Genomic DNA, 13,635 nt, shown 5'->3' on the forward strand with positions numbered 1-13,635 from the left:
CTCCCATCCTGAAAGACCAAGACACAAGTGCCCTAGTCTTCATGCATCCTGGAAGAAAAAGAAAAATGCTCAAAAGTTTGCGGCTGCCATTCCTGGCCAAGCCAATGCATTTCGTGTGCTTTTCCCTGTCAGAAAAGGAGGCTGCAGGCAGAGAGCACGGGTTGATTGGAGATTACCACCCCACCCCCCTTTTCTTGGTGTCAATTAGCATAATTTAAAAGGCTAAGGCTGAGGGGGGAAAACTCAGTATATTTGGGGCCACTTTGGGGCTTTGAACTTTTCTGTCCTTTGGGGCTGATTATAGCCAAGTGACCCATATTTAAAAAGCATTTACAATAAAATGATGCACTTTCTTTTGTGCCATGGGCTTTCCTGATGAAAAGCAAAAATGTTTTAAAATTGTCCCTTTTTGTCAGCAGTAATGGCTGTGCTATATTTCAGCGTCCCCCTTGCAGCCATAGAAAGGGAAGGGTAATAAAGGCACAGCTGTAGACACTTTATGGCCTGCTTGGGGGGTTTGGTGGGAGGACCGGGGAGTGGAGGGAAGGAACAGATTGACTGTGTGTCAACAAATGCAGCTGGGGGAAAAAAGAAAGCTTTTAAAGACCTCTGCAACTTAAAGTCCAAGATAAATGATGTTCCTATTTGGGAAGAAGAAAAGTGGAGGTGAAATTCAATAAAGACCGGCTGAAAAGAGAAGCCTTCCAAAGGCCTTTCTCTGTCGTGAGGCAGCTCCCAAGAGAAATGACTGAAAGTGGCCACAGTGAAGGGGGTGCAGCCCAGAGGGACAACAAAGGCCCATCCTTGCCAATGTGTTACTCCACCACACTCAGCCCTGCCTGCTCAGAGAGCCTAGCCAAGTTGGAGGCAGGGGCCAGCGGTAGGATGCCCTGGGAAATGAACACAGTCCTACTTCAGGGTCTGCTAGAGCTCTGCATTTGCGGAGTGGGCAGAAAAGCATAGTGTGACCTCAGTAGAAAGAGCCTGAGTCACCTGAAAACTGCTGCAGTCTGACAGCTGTCAGAGTGTGTGAGGTGAGTGTGCCTATGAGCAGCTGTGGTCAGGACACCTCTGAAGTCAAGTCCTTGACAGTTCATAAGGATCTTCCCTTCTCCCACCTCACTTGTGAGGCCAGGTGGGATCCTTGACCCCCAACTAAGGACTCGCCTCCAGGTGATGAGCTTCGTGATGGCGGAATAGAGAGATGGGAATCCTGGGGGACGGCCATCGGAAGAATGGAGCCCAGCATTAGCAGGGCCGTGAGACTTCTAACCTCAGCCAAAGTGAAACTCCAAGATGGTTGCTTCAGCAGATGTGTGATGTCGAAGGGAACATTGAGCAGTTGTCTCCAGAGTGAACATCAAGCCAAGCTCACATCAAGAGGGGCATGCTCTGCAGAGCACACACATCTGGACACGGCAAAGCCTAGAACCCAGAGCAGCCACTCAGGAGACAGGGCAGTGTATGATTTCGGAGAACACGGCTAGAATCAGAAAGATGAAATGTGCCAAAGATCAACTAGTCAGTCGGCAAGAAAGAGAGGCATCTAGGTCTCTGGGACATGGCTGCCTGCAAGATTAATTGTTGCAACGACTTTAGAAAGTACTAAAGTGAAAACGAAAATGTGTGCTTGTAAATATCAGTATCATGATGTATTAAAAATACAAACTCTGAAGTCACACCATCCTCTGTGTGAATTGATGGGCCTGCTATTTGCAGGAGTGCGTTGAGGTGTGGTTAGCATAGGGTCTGACTGTAGTCAGATTGGCTGTGAATTTGCTATATGACTCAGGCTTGCCTGGAACTCTCCCTCCTGCCTAGGCTTCCCGACTGTGTATTACAGAAATGCACCACCATGCCCATTGAGAATCACGTGAGTTCATCTCCTTGAACCTGGCTTTTCCATTGTTCAGGACAGTTTCTAACACCCAATCATCAGACTCTTGAAATGAGACAATGTATATAGTATCTAGCAGAATACCCAAGTCAGAAGTAAGGCGTTCTGCCTTATTAGCACAAACGGCCTCATCAAATGGGACACAGCAAGCCAGGAGGATATTGCAGGGTTCTTCGGGAGTTCTTAGATTTTGCAGGATGCCAATGCCTGGGGATGCAGTTATATAAAGATCTAAACTTGGTGGGGCTGGGAGGCCTGAGATCCTGTGTGCTTAGGTGAAGGGGATGAGGCTGGTCTGCTGCCCCGTTAGGTCTCAGAGAAAACATGACTGAAGAATGTGAGAAAATTAAATGAGGTGGGTGCTTTCATAGATAAAGACAGATCTAGAATATAATGTTCCCAAATTGCGCTGGAGACCTCATTTAAGCCTGGATGTCTGAGAAGCAGAACCTAAAATAACTAGTTGCTTCATACCTGGAAAAATGAATGGAAGCAAAGAACCGGCTCCCACAACTGATCCTCTGACGTGCACACATGCCAAGGTCCTCATGTCGATATGCAAGTGTGCACACACAAACATACACACACACACACACACACACACACACACACACACCAAATAGATAGATAGATAGATAGATAGATAGATAGATAGATAGATAGATAGATAGATAGAGTGGGTGGGTAGGTAGAGAGAGAGAGAGAGAGAGAGAGAGAGACAGACAGACAGACACACAAAGTGTAATTGTAAAGAATCATAAAGGGGACTGGAGAGGCATCTTTACGTTTGTTTGTTTGTTTGTTTGTTTGTTTGTTTGTTTTTAAAATGTAAGAACTAGACAAGCCGGAACTATTCTGTTATGTGAAAATATCAGTGAACAAAGCTGCCTGGCTCTTTACACGTAAAAGAGTATTTTCCTAGCTCACATCTCATCAAGCACTCAACAAACTGTCAGGAGATGTTAGCATTGTTTACATTTCACAGACTGCAAGCAATTTGTCCGAAATCATCCAATTAGTGTGAGTAAAATGGGGTTTGACTCCCAAGCCGTACAGATCTATGTCCTTTACTCTAACTTCTTACAGCAAGCTCACACTCCCTGGATGACCTTCTTGTGTCTAGTCTTAGTTCATCTTTCACCTTCCTTTAATCCCATTTGGTAATTTCATAGCTTGAGTTTCAGCGAAGCTATAAAGTGTTTTAGGAGGATCCCTGAAGGCGTGTTACATAGTTCACCAGAGCTAAGAGATAGTAATTTATACAATTTTTTTTAGAATTATGAGTTTTATAAACAATACACACATACTCAAGTTACTCTAAGTAGTATGAAGACGGAGTGACAGGTAACTGTGTGTCTAGGCCTGCTGAAGTCAGGAATACTTATTGGCAGGGATGGGGAGAGAATAAGGTGTCCAGGATCCAGTGAGCCCGGGAAGGAGCCTGTTTAGAGAACGGGAGCAGCAGAGGATTGCACCCTGGAGCTCCAGGGCATAGCATAGATAAAGATGCCCAAGTGGCTGAGTTGGCTGTGCTGACGACATTCAGCTGTGATCCACATTCCCAGAATCCCTGTGCCTGCAGGAGTCTGCATTGGCTCTGGCAAGGGGAATGGGGGAGGAGGCCCAGAGTGAGACTCCCTTGACAGTTCGGTGGATGCCCTGCTTCCAAAGCACACAGTGCTCGCTCGGCATGTGCTGTGACCAGCCAGTTCCTTACCCCATGCCTAGCACCGAACAGCATGCTAAGACATCCAGAGGCATCCCCTGTTCTCAGTCCTGGTTCCAGCAATGACCCCGCATGTGCCCTCACTAGCCACCCCCCCCGAGTCTTTCTCCTCTTCATCAGGTTCTTTCCATCCTCCGCATAAATACATACGTCCCCAGATAAGACCACGACTGGAACACTTGGCTCTAGGAAGATCTATTGCAAGCTGTGTAAGAAAAAGAAGACAGACACCTGGAAGTCTCAGGGAACAAAGTACAGGGCACGGTAGGAAACGCAACGGGCTTCAGTGCAACTCTCTGGTAAAGAACAGGTACTGGCTTCTAAACTTTAGAATCAACCAATAGAGAAAGAACAGAAGGGTTAATTATTAGCCCCGAATAGCATTTAAGTTTCATCAATCTTAATGATACAAAAGTAAAGATTTGAAAGTTAAATTGAGGAGAAAGAAGCTTAAGAAAGGTGAGGAGAATTACAACCTCATTATATGGGGGAGCTGGAGAGATGGCTGCTTGCTCTTCCAGAGGACCCAGGTTCAGTCCCCAGCACCCACATGGCACTCACAACTGTCTATAACTCCAGTTCCAGGGCATCTGACACCCCCACACAGACATACATACAGTCAAATCACCAATGCACATAAAATAAAAAGAAACAAGTCTTTTTTTAAAAAACCTCATTATTATGTCCAAAAGGACACACAGTGGGGTGGGCAGGGAAGTGGGGTGGGCAGGGAAGGGGGTGCTGCATGTAGGGGATGTTATGAGAGGGGGTGAGACGGCAGGGAGAGCCACGCTGAGGTTGCCAAGGCTCTTCCAGCCTCAGCTGCAACCAGGTGCTCACACATAGATGCCTAGAGCAGCTTAGACGGAGGAGCAGCCTCTACAGCCAAGATGGCTGAACTCCAGCAGGGGAAGCCAGGCCATGGGTGAGGACATCGTTGAGCAGACAGTGACTACTGTCCCTGCTAACCAGGAGCAATAGTCTGCTGTTTCTTTCTAGATGCCTTCTCTTCACAGCTACCTGTGTACATCTGAGATCTGACTGGACAGTCTCACGCTTCCCTCCATTTGGCACAGTGGGGCTTCATTTGCCTTGTTCTCTGCTTCCTACGGCTCTCCAGCACGGGCATCCCACACTGGTAGGTACCAACGACTTTGCTACTTCATGTCTTGTTATTTGGCCTTAACCACAATGGCATCCAGGAGTAGCTTTGGAAACAAACCCTAGTTATTTGCTTAGCGTAGGTCATGTGCTGATGAGGCGCCCGCTCATCCAAAGCCTTCGTTGTATCCCGCCAAATTGCTTTCCAGGAAGTGAACCTACATTTTCTGTTAAGGAACTATTTAGTAGAGAAATTTCTTTGACTAGCTATTTTTGTCTTTAAAAGTTTGTTTCACCTAAAGATATAAGTAATTATTCCCCACAGTAACTTCCTGCATTTCTTGACATGACGTTCAACACATTTGTTCATTTAAAAAAAATAACAAATAAAAGGTATTTTGTTTATATAGTATATGCACTAGTATTGGATATATAACCACACATACATTATGTATATGTATAGGTATATGTATACTGTGAAATGCCACTGTTGTCATCTTCCTTATATACATGAAAAACCAAATATCTAAAGAAATAAATCATTACTGAAAGTCTTAGAATTGAAACTGAAACTTGATTCCAAGACCCACTGACTGTCTAGTATCAACCAACACTGACCTCAAGTGGGATACTAAGCTGGACCTACATTCCTTACTCAAAGACAGTCAAGGTTTCATCAGCCCATGTCTCGTTGCCTAGCATCTCTCTTATCCTGATCTCATCATTCCCACTGAGAACCCTCCTTCCCTTCTCCTCTCCGCCATGACTGAGCAAATACACCGTGAGCACATCATATCACAACTGGTGATACCCAGTGCTAAACGAGACAGGCATGGGATACATCTCTGTGGAGCTCACAATCTACACTGGGAAACAGTGCGTAGGTAGACGGGCAAACAGTGACTCATTACAAACTGACGACTTGTTCATGGCAGTTTGCTTTCCGTTGCTATAACAAAACCCCTGACAACTGGCCATTTATAAAGCGATTTTTATATTAGTTATCTATCTAGTCCCTGTAATGTGTGACAGAAGAATCTTAAGGTTTATTTTGGATCAAAAATGTAGAAGGTATGGTCCATCTTGGTAAGCATGTAGCTGGAGGGCTTGGCTCTCTGTGGCAGGAGCTGCAATGCAGGATACAGGCAGCTGGACCGGACTCTAATCTTTACAGACCTGCTCCATGAAGCCTATGAACACCAGCTAAGCAAGCCCTGTATCCCAGAAAGTCCTGTAATCTTCCCAAACAGCACCACCAGCTAAAGACTAAGCGTTCTTAGCCCACGGGGGAGGGGACATTTAACATTCAAACCATAACAGATTTTATTTGGGCTTATGGTTTCAGAAGCCAAAAGGTTCAGTATCCAGCGGCCAAATCTGGAGCAGGCCTTGAAATAAAAAAAGAAAAGCAGGAGAGAGAAGGTGTATACAAGAGGAGCTTTGGAGAGAATGAGGGTAGCTACGGACTCACTTACGCAGTCTTACCCACGACATTCTAGACGACATTGATCTTTCCTGACGGCAGAACCTGCAAGATCTAAGTCCTCAAGTCCCTGTCTCCTAACACCTTCAAATCTGCAATCAAATGTTAACATTTTTTTTTTTTTTTTTTTTTTTTTTTTTTTTTGGCAGATCTACCGCAGCCAAGCTATAGTGGCACTAAAGAGAATATCATGTGAGGGGTAGGGAACATTTAGAAGAGCTGCCACGGGAAGCCTGTCTGTGAAGGAAACATCTGGGCTGTGCGTTTAGCCTCTTCCATCCATGTCCTATGTTTATGCTTCTCGGGCAAGCCAAGGACCACGGGTTAGGGACTGTGGTACTTTGAATAAAAATGGCCCCTATAGGCCCATAGGGTGGAGTGCTATTGAGGGCATGGTCTTGTTGGAGTGGGTGTGGCTTTACTGGAGGACGTGTGTCTTTAGGGGGTGGGCTATGAGATCTCAGAAGCTGAAGTGTAGCCACTGTGTCACTCCACTTCCTCCTGCCTGCCAATCCAGACGTCGAAGTCTCAGGCATCTCTCCAACACCATATCTGAGTCCCACCATGCTTCCCACCATGATCATAACGGACTACGAGCTGTAAGCCAGCCCAAATGCTTTGGTTTGTGTGAGTTGCCGTGGTCATGGTGTCCAGATGTAGCTCAACTGGTTGAGTGCCTACCTAATATGAATGAAGCCTTTGTGTGATCCCTAACAGCACATGCACTGGGCATGGAGCTGCTGTAAGCATTTTCTCCCTGGGGGAGATGAGAACAGTGTCTGCCCTTCCTCCTAAGGACCAACCAAAGATCCAGTCTATCAGAATTCACCCTGGGGAACCACTGGGTTTATTAGGTTTACTTACACAGCAGAGGTGGGGTTATGAGAAGGAGTGTGAATGGCCCTAAAGCACCCATGCTGGGAAGTCTGTACCTGGCAAAGTGTGGTGTTTGAATGAGAATGGCCCCAGTAGGCTCATAGATTTGAATGTTGGTTCCCAGTTGGTGAAACTGTTTAGGAAGGATTAGGAGGCGTGGCCTTGCTGGAGGAGGTGTGTCAGTGAGGATGGAATTGAAGTTTTAAAACCCCCTGCCAGGCCCGGTCTCACTCTCTCCGTTAGCTGTTCATCGGTCGGATGTAAGCTCTCACCTACGGCTACATCACCCTGCCTGCTGCCATGCTTCCTGCCGTGACGGTCACGGGCTCACCCTCTGAAATGTCCTCCTTTGTACGTTGCCTTGGTCATGGTGTCTCTTCACGGCAATGGAACAGTAGCTAATACACGTGGTGATGGCTCCCTGGCCAAGTAGACGGAGCCCCTTTGCCTAGTCCTACATACTCCAGCCTCTCCTCGAGGTCCTTCCCGAGGACACTGCAATTAGGCAGAATTGCATGCAGCTGTCTGGGAAGCGCAGCCGAATTCTAAGGTGAAGGTCGATGACCCTCCCTAGCCCTTCCTTCTGTGAGGGAATGTCTGCATGACCAACTGTATTGATCAGCTGCAAGCAGACACAGCTGGTTTTGACCTGCTCTGAGGATAGTGCTATACAGGATCGACATACCCACGCAATCCCAGCACTTGGGAGGTAGAGGCAGGAGGATCAGGAATTTACTTTTGACTCCATTGTGAGTTGAGGCCAATCTAGGCTATTGGAGACAATGGTTCAAAAATGAAACAAATCAGAAAACTAAGGGCTTTGCTATGGTTTGACACCTCAAAGGCTTGGCCCCTGGCAGTTCTTGTAGCTTTAAGTAGGGCTTAGTATCTAGAGAGGCAGTTAAGAGCACTTCCCTCTCTTCCAGAGGACCTGAGTTAGGTTCCCAGAACTCTCTCTCTCTCCCTCTCCCTCTCCCTCTCTCTCTCTCTCTGTCTCTCTCTGTCTCTCTCTCTTTCTGTCTCTCTCTGTCTCTCTCTCTGTCTCTCTCTGTCTCTCTCTCTTTCTGTCTCTCTCTGTCTCTCTCTGTCTGTCTCTCTGTCTGTCTGTCTCTCTCTGTCTCTCTCTCTGTTTCTCTCTCTCTCTCTCTCTCACACACACACACACACACACATACACATGCATGCACATACACACATAACATATACTATATATGCACACACAGCATATACACATAGATAAACATAAATATGGAAAAGATGATCATGGTGGTGCAGCCTTTAACCACAGCACACAAGAGGCAGAGACAGGCGAATCTCTGTGAGCTTGAGGCCAGCCTGGGCTACAGAGTGAGTTCCAGGACAGCCAGGGCTTTTACACAGATCAAACAAACTAACAAACACACAAAGAGAAAAAGAATGAAAGAGGATAAAGAAAAAAGAAGAAGAAGGAAAATAACTCACTTCTGTGGACCTAACAATGTCACAGGAAGAAAACGATGACCCGTGTTTTCCTCCTGCTGTGCTTATCGCTACCTCTTAAAGCCCTCACGAGGAATGAGTGAACAAAAAGCCCAGAGGCTGAGATAACAACACCCACTTCCATGATACTGTCAGTGAGACAACAATACTACCATGTCAGGTGGCCGTGCCTGTAATCCCAGCAGGTGCAGCTACATCTCTGAGAGTTCAAGGCCAACCTCTGCTATATAGCTATATAGTGAGTTCCGGACCAGCCAGGGCTACACAGTAAAAGCCCTCTCAGAAAAGGAAAAATATTCAAACAAGACCCCACACTCTGACTCGGGAGCCTTGAGCTGCTGGGGAAAGCTCAGAAGAAACAGTGCTGTGCAACTCACACACCTTGAGGGGCACAGACACCATCTCAACAAGTGAGAAGGTTTCTGACGCAGCACAGGATCTGGAAGACGTCAGGAAAGAATGGAATGCCGGAATAAGTACGTAGTTTGAGACCCTATTCGTCTCTTTGGAAGCCCGTCCCTCCCTGGTCAGTTCATATGCACAGCTAGGCTTCTGACCGGTTTAGCTTGACTCACACCCGCTCTGAGAGCAGCAGGTGCCTGTCTGTATACTGGATGGATGCTATCCGAGATCTGCCGGGGCTCTGGCAGCACGCACGCTGGCACAAGCAGGGAGGGAAAGTGCCAGAGCAAAGCAAAGTGGGCCAGAGGGGCGGGAGGAGGAGCCCTGCTAGCTAGTGAGGCACAGAGGCTAGGAACAGAGGTCAGGAATTGACCACAGGGAGCCGGGTCATCGTCCAGCAGCAAAAGCTTCAGGAGAGAACTCTCTTCCCCCAAGGAGTGTTACAGCTCTTTTATGACAGATCTCAGATGACCCTTGATGGAGTAAAAGTTCTCACACCTTTATTCCCTCTGGAGAGGGTCTTATATACACTTTGGGGTGGGTTGGGGTCTGACAGCAGATGCTTTCTATTGGTTTGGTCTGAGATGTTAGGGATGCCTCATCTGTATGTGGAGGGGCTTGGGGCACTGCCCCTACATGACTGTCACAATTCTCTCCATGGGGTGCTGTAGTCATGTGACAGAAACCTGATCCGGAGCAGGTGAAGCGCCTACCATCCTCTGGTATGAGGTGCTGGGGCTTCCGAAACCAGTCAACCTTACCAAGTGTCCTGGCATGGTCCACTGTCCCACAAACAGGGTCAGTATTTGAGCCCAGATCTGACTCAGAAACGTCAATAGGTAAGCTTACTCCAGGCCCTAAAAGTTTCTGAAGTCTCTACTCACACTACCCGCTACACTCTTACCCATTAGAGAAGAGATGTGCTGTCGGCTTTTGCTCACCTCCATCCCCAGAGCCAATTCTTAGGAAAGACCCCATAAAGGTTTGCAGTTACTTCATGGGGGTCCGTCCACACGTTCTTCCTCAGGCCCCGCCCATGCCCCGTCTGGACGTCTGTGGAGACCTTTGTCAGAGATTTTTGACCCTGGTGGCTGCCCAGGCTGAAGCCGAACAGGATGAAAGGGGAACTCCTGGATGATTGTCACTGCAGGATGACAGGGAGGAGGGAACCCCAACTGAGCTTTTTACACTAATGTTGTCTCTGGGTTTGTCCGCAAGCCTGCCAACTTCTGCGCATGCTCTTTCCTTTGGGGGAGCTGTGACTGAGCAGAGGTGTGGGGGAGGCCTGCAGACGGAGGATGGAAGCTTGTGAGAGGGTGGGGCCTGTGAGCCTGTCACCTTCGGATGAGGACTGGAACATTGATGAGAAGCCGTGCTCGAGGGATTATAAAGTAGGGCCTGAGAGGTTTGCATAGAACATTTCAAGAGCGAGGAGAAGGCAGAGCCGGACAGCATCCTCCAAGGAATCCAGCTTCCCCCGTCCCACTGAGCTTCCAAAAGTGTGTATTTTTCCTGTTGTAGTGCTGTACTGTTCCATCATGATCTCTGCCCCTCCTGTGCTCCCCACCCCCATGTCCCTGTCATTCCCCATCTCCCACTAACCCCCACTAACCCCCACTACCACTCACTACCCCCCACTACCACTCACTACCCCCCACTACCCCTCACTACCCCTCACTGCCCCCCACTACCCCCCACTACCTCTCTCTCTCTCTCTCTCTCTCTCTCTCTCTCTCTCTTTCTCTCTCTCTCTCTCTCTCTCTCTCTCTCTCTCTCTCTCTCTCTTCTCTCTCTCTCTCTCTCTCTCTCTCTCTCTCTCTCTCTTTCTCTCTCTCTCTCTCTCTCCCTCTGTCTCCTCCTTCATACCAGATATATTGAACAGTATGAATTCTCAAGGGACACCATGGCACGGGCCTGCCAGGTAACCCCTTGCCATGTTGTATTTCATTGCAGGCACCACGCACACACACACACATACACACATACACACACACACACACGCACACACATACACACATACACACACACAACACACAACACACACACACACACACGCACACGCACACATGGCAGTGAGTTTCTCTTTGTATAAGAGCACTAATTGGGTTTGTAAGGCAGAACCTTCCTGTGTTCACTTCCCCAGTGTCTCTGTCTATACACCATCCCAGTCACCGTGAGCTTTGCATTCCATCACCTGACTTCAAGAGGGACACCAGCATTTAAATTACAGTAAGATCCTTAAAGATTATGATGACAGATAAAGACAAAATAATTATGATATTACCTGCTGGGATATATCAAGTGGTTAATTATAAATAAAGGGTGTTTTCTGAACCCTGACATTTCTGTGATTCCAAATGGGGAAAAAAAGTTGATTTTTCTTTTTTTATTGAAGTGCCACTTTTAAGTGACTTACCTTGACTTCATATTCTGAGCATTCCTGTGAGAGATTATCTGGATTGAGTTAATTGGGTTAGAAGACCTGTCTTAACCGTGGGTGGCACCACAGGCTGAGGTCCTGCTGTGAATTAAGAGAAGGGAGCAGGCTGGAGAGAAGGCTCAGTGGCCTATTGTTTCAGAGAAGGTTAAATCCGGTTCTCAGCTTGCTTCTGTGCCAGGCAGCCCACAGCCACCTGTAACTGCAGCTCCAGGGGAATCCAATGCCTCTAACCTCTGTGGCTACCTGTACTCACATGAAAATGCTCACACATGGATACCTACATGCATGCACATACATGGGTATGCACACACAAATAGTTTCAGCATTTTGGCTTTCTATATGTTGTGAAATTTAATGCAGGGGGTGGGTACCTGGCAGCCCCATGCCAAGGTGTCCCCTGAGAAATCATACCAGGCAATAGATCTGGTATAAAAGGAGGGAAGGGAGAGGAATGAGGACCTGGAAAGGGAGGAGAGGCAGACAGACAGACTGGAGCAGAACCATGACAGCAAAGAAGGGGAGATAGAGGAGGACAGAAAGGGGGCAGGGGAGACCTGCCAGAAACACGAGGGAGCAGAGAGAACCGGGGTGGCGATGACAAGCAGGTAGCGGTGGTGGGTAATGATGTAAGCCTTCGCTAGGTCCCTGGGAGGGTCTAGAGATACATCGGTAAAGTAGTAATATCCCACCAGAATCTCCCGTGAAAGTCTATTCAGAACATTCAAGGGCTGCTCTGGCCTACATAGCGTAGGTCTTTCACACTGCTCCCACGGACGAGTCACAGAGGCCCACAGATCACACAGTCGGGCTTATCAGTCAAGGACCCCACCACTCAGCAATGTCAGTCTTCTGGTCACCGTGATGGAATGCTTAAGGGCGGATTTAACTTGGCTCGTGGTTTGAGAGTGCACAGTCACCATGGAAAGCGTGAGGCTGTCTTGGCAGTTTTCAGCTCTCATGGTAGGAACAATGAGGCTGTTTGCTTTCTGATCTCAGCGGATCAGAAAACATAAGTGGAAGTTGGAACCAGAACTCAGCAATGACCCATGAGCCCCGCCCCGCAGTGAAGCACTTTCTCCAGCAAGGGCTCTACCTCCTAAATCTCCTACAGCACCCCAAAACCCACCAGTGTTCAAACGCACAGGCCTGTGGATGATGGCATTTTACACGGAACACAAAGATTCAGGAAAGTCCTGTAAAACAGAGTCAATCAGGCCCCATTGCTGTTGTTGCGATGGGAGGTTTGGCGTTAGGGCCGCTGCAAAGTCATTTAAGTAGTACAAGGGACAAGTAGGTAGGTACTCAGGACACCAGACACCCTCAGCACTGCGAGTTTGAGAAACTTAAGTTGGGAAATTAGTTAAAATATGGCTCCTGGAATCCTGAGGGTCTTTTATTAAATGAGGATCCCAGGAGAGTTAAGTTTAGAGAACAAAGCAGAGGCTAGTTTGCGGCTGAGGAAAGATGGGGCAGGGGGTGGGGATGGGATGAAGGGGGAGGTTGAAACGTGGCCTCTGGCCTCAGAGGGGTAAGAAGCCCCCAGACCCCGGAGAGTGATGACAAAAGGGAAAATGCTGCCAAGGTCGTTTGCAAATGAGCTCCTGGCATTGGGGGAGGGGCAAGCCTGTGGGAACAGCTTGAGAGCTGGTGGGCGAACCTGGGAATAGTCACTTGAGTTGAGCAAGAGGCCTTGGAAACTACCAGGAAAACCCCTGCTCAGGGGGCTGCTGAGGAAGGCAGTCTCTTCTAAGGCCGGCTTTCTGGATTTTTTCCTTTGGTTGTTCTCATTCCAACGTGTGGGTGTAGCAAGCCGACACTTAGGGGCGCTTGCCCAGCCCCCCTTGCTTCTAGGAGATCTGAGCCCACTCCACATGCTATATATAATATCTGTGCTTGCCTATCTGTACCTCAGATGAGGGGTGGTACAAAGACACCGAGTGGAGAAGAGGGTCGGTCTCCGGGACTGTGTTCAAGGCCTGTCTCTACTTCTGTTCTCAGTGGAGCCATTTCCTTCCAAGGCAATGGCGCTCACCACCCAAACATACTTGGCAAACACCATACCCCACCGCAATGTCCCAGGCTTGGCCATGATTCTTAGCAAACCCCTCCCAAGCCCCTGTGCTGTGGGTCCAAGTAGGAACTGTAAGCAGACTTAAGTATCGCTTCTCACAAGGCACTGCACTAGTCAGACAGCCAGCATGGGAATCGGGGAAGGTCTGTGGCCCCGCTGA

This window comes from Micromys minutus (genome assembly GCF_963924665.1).
Source record: "Micromys minutus genome assembly, chromosome: 22".
NCBI lineage: Eukaryota > Metazoa > Chordata > Mammalia > Rodentia > Muridae > Micromys > Micromys minutus.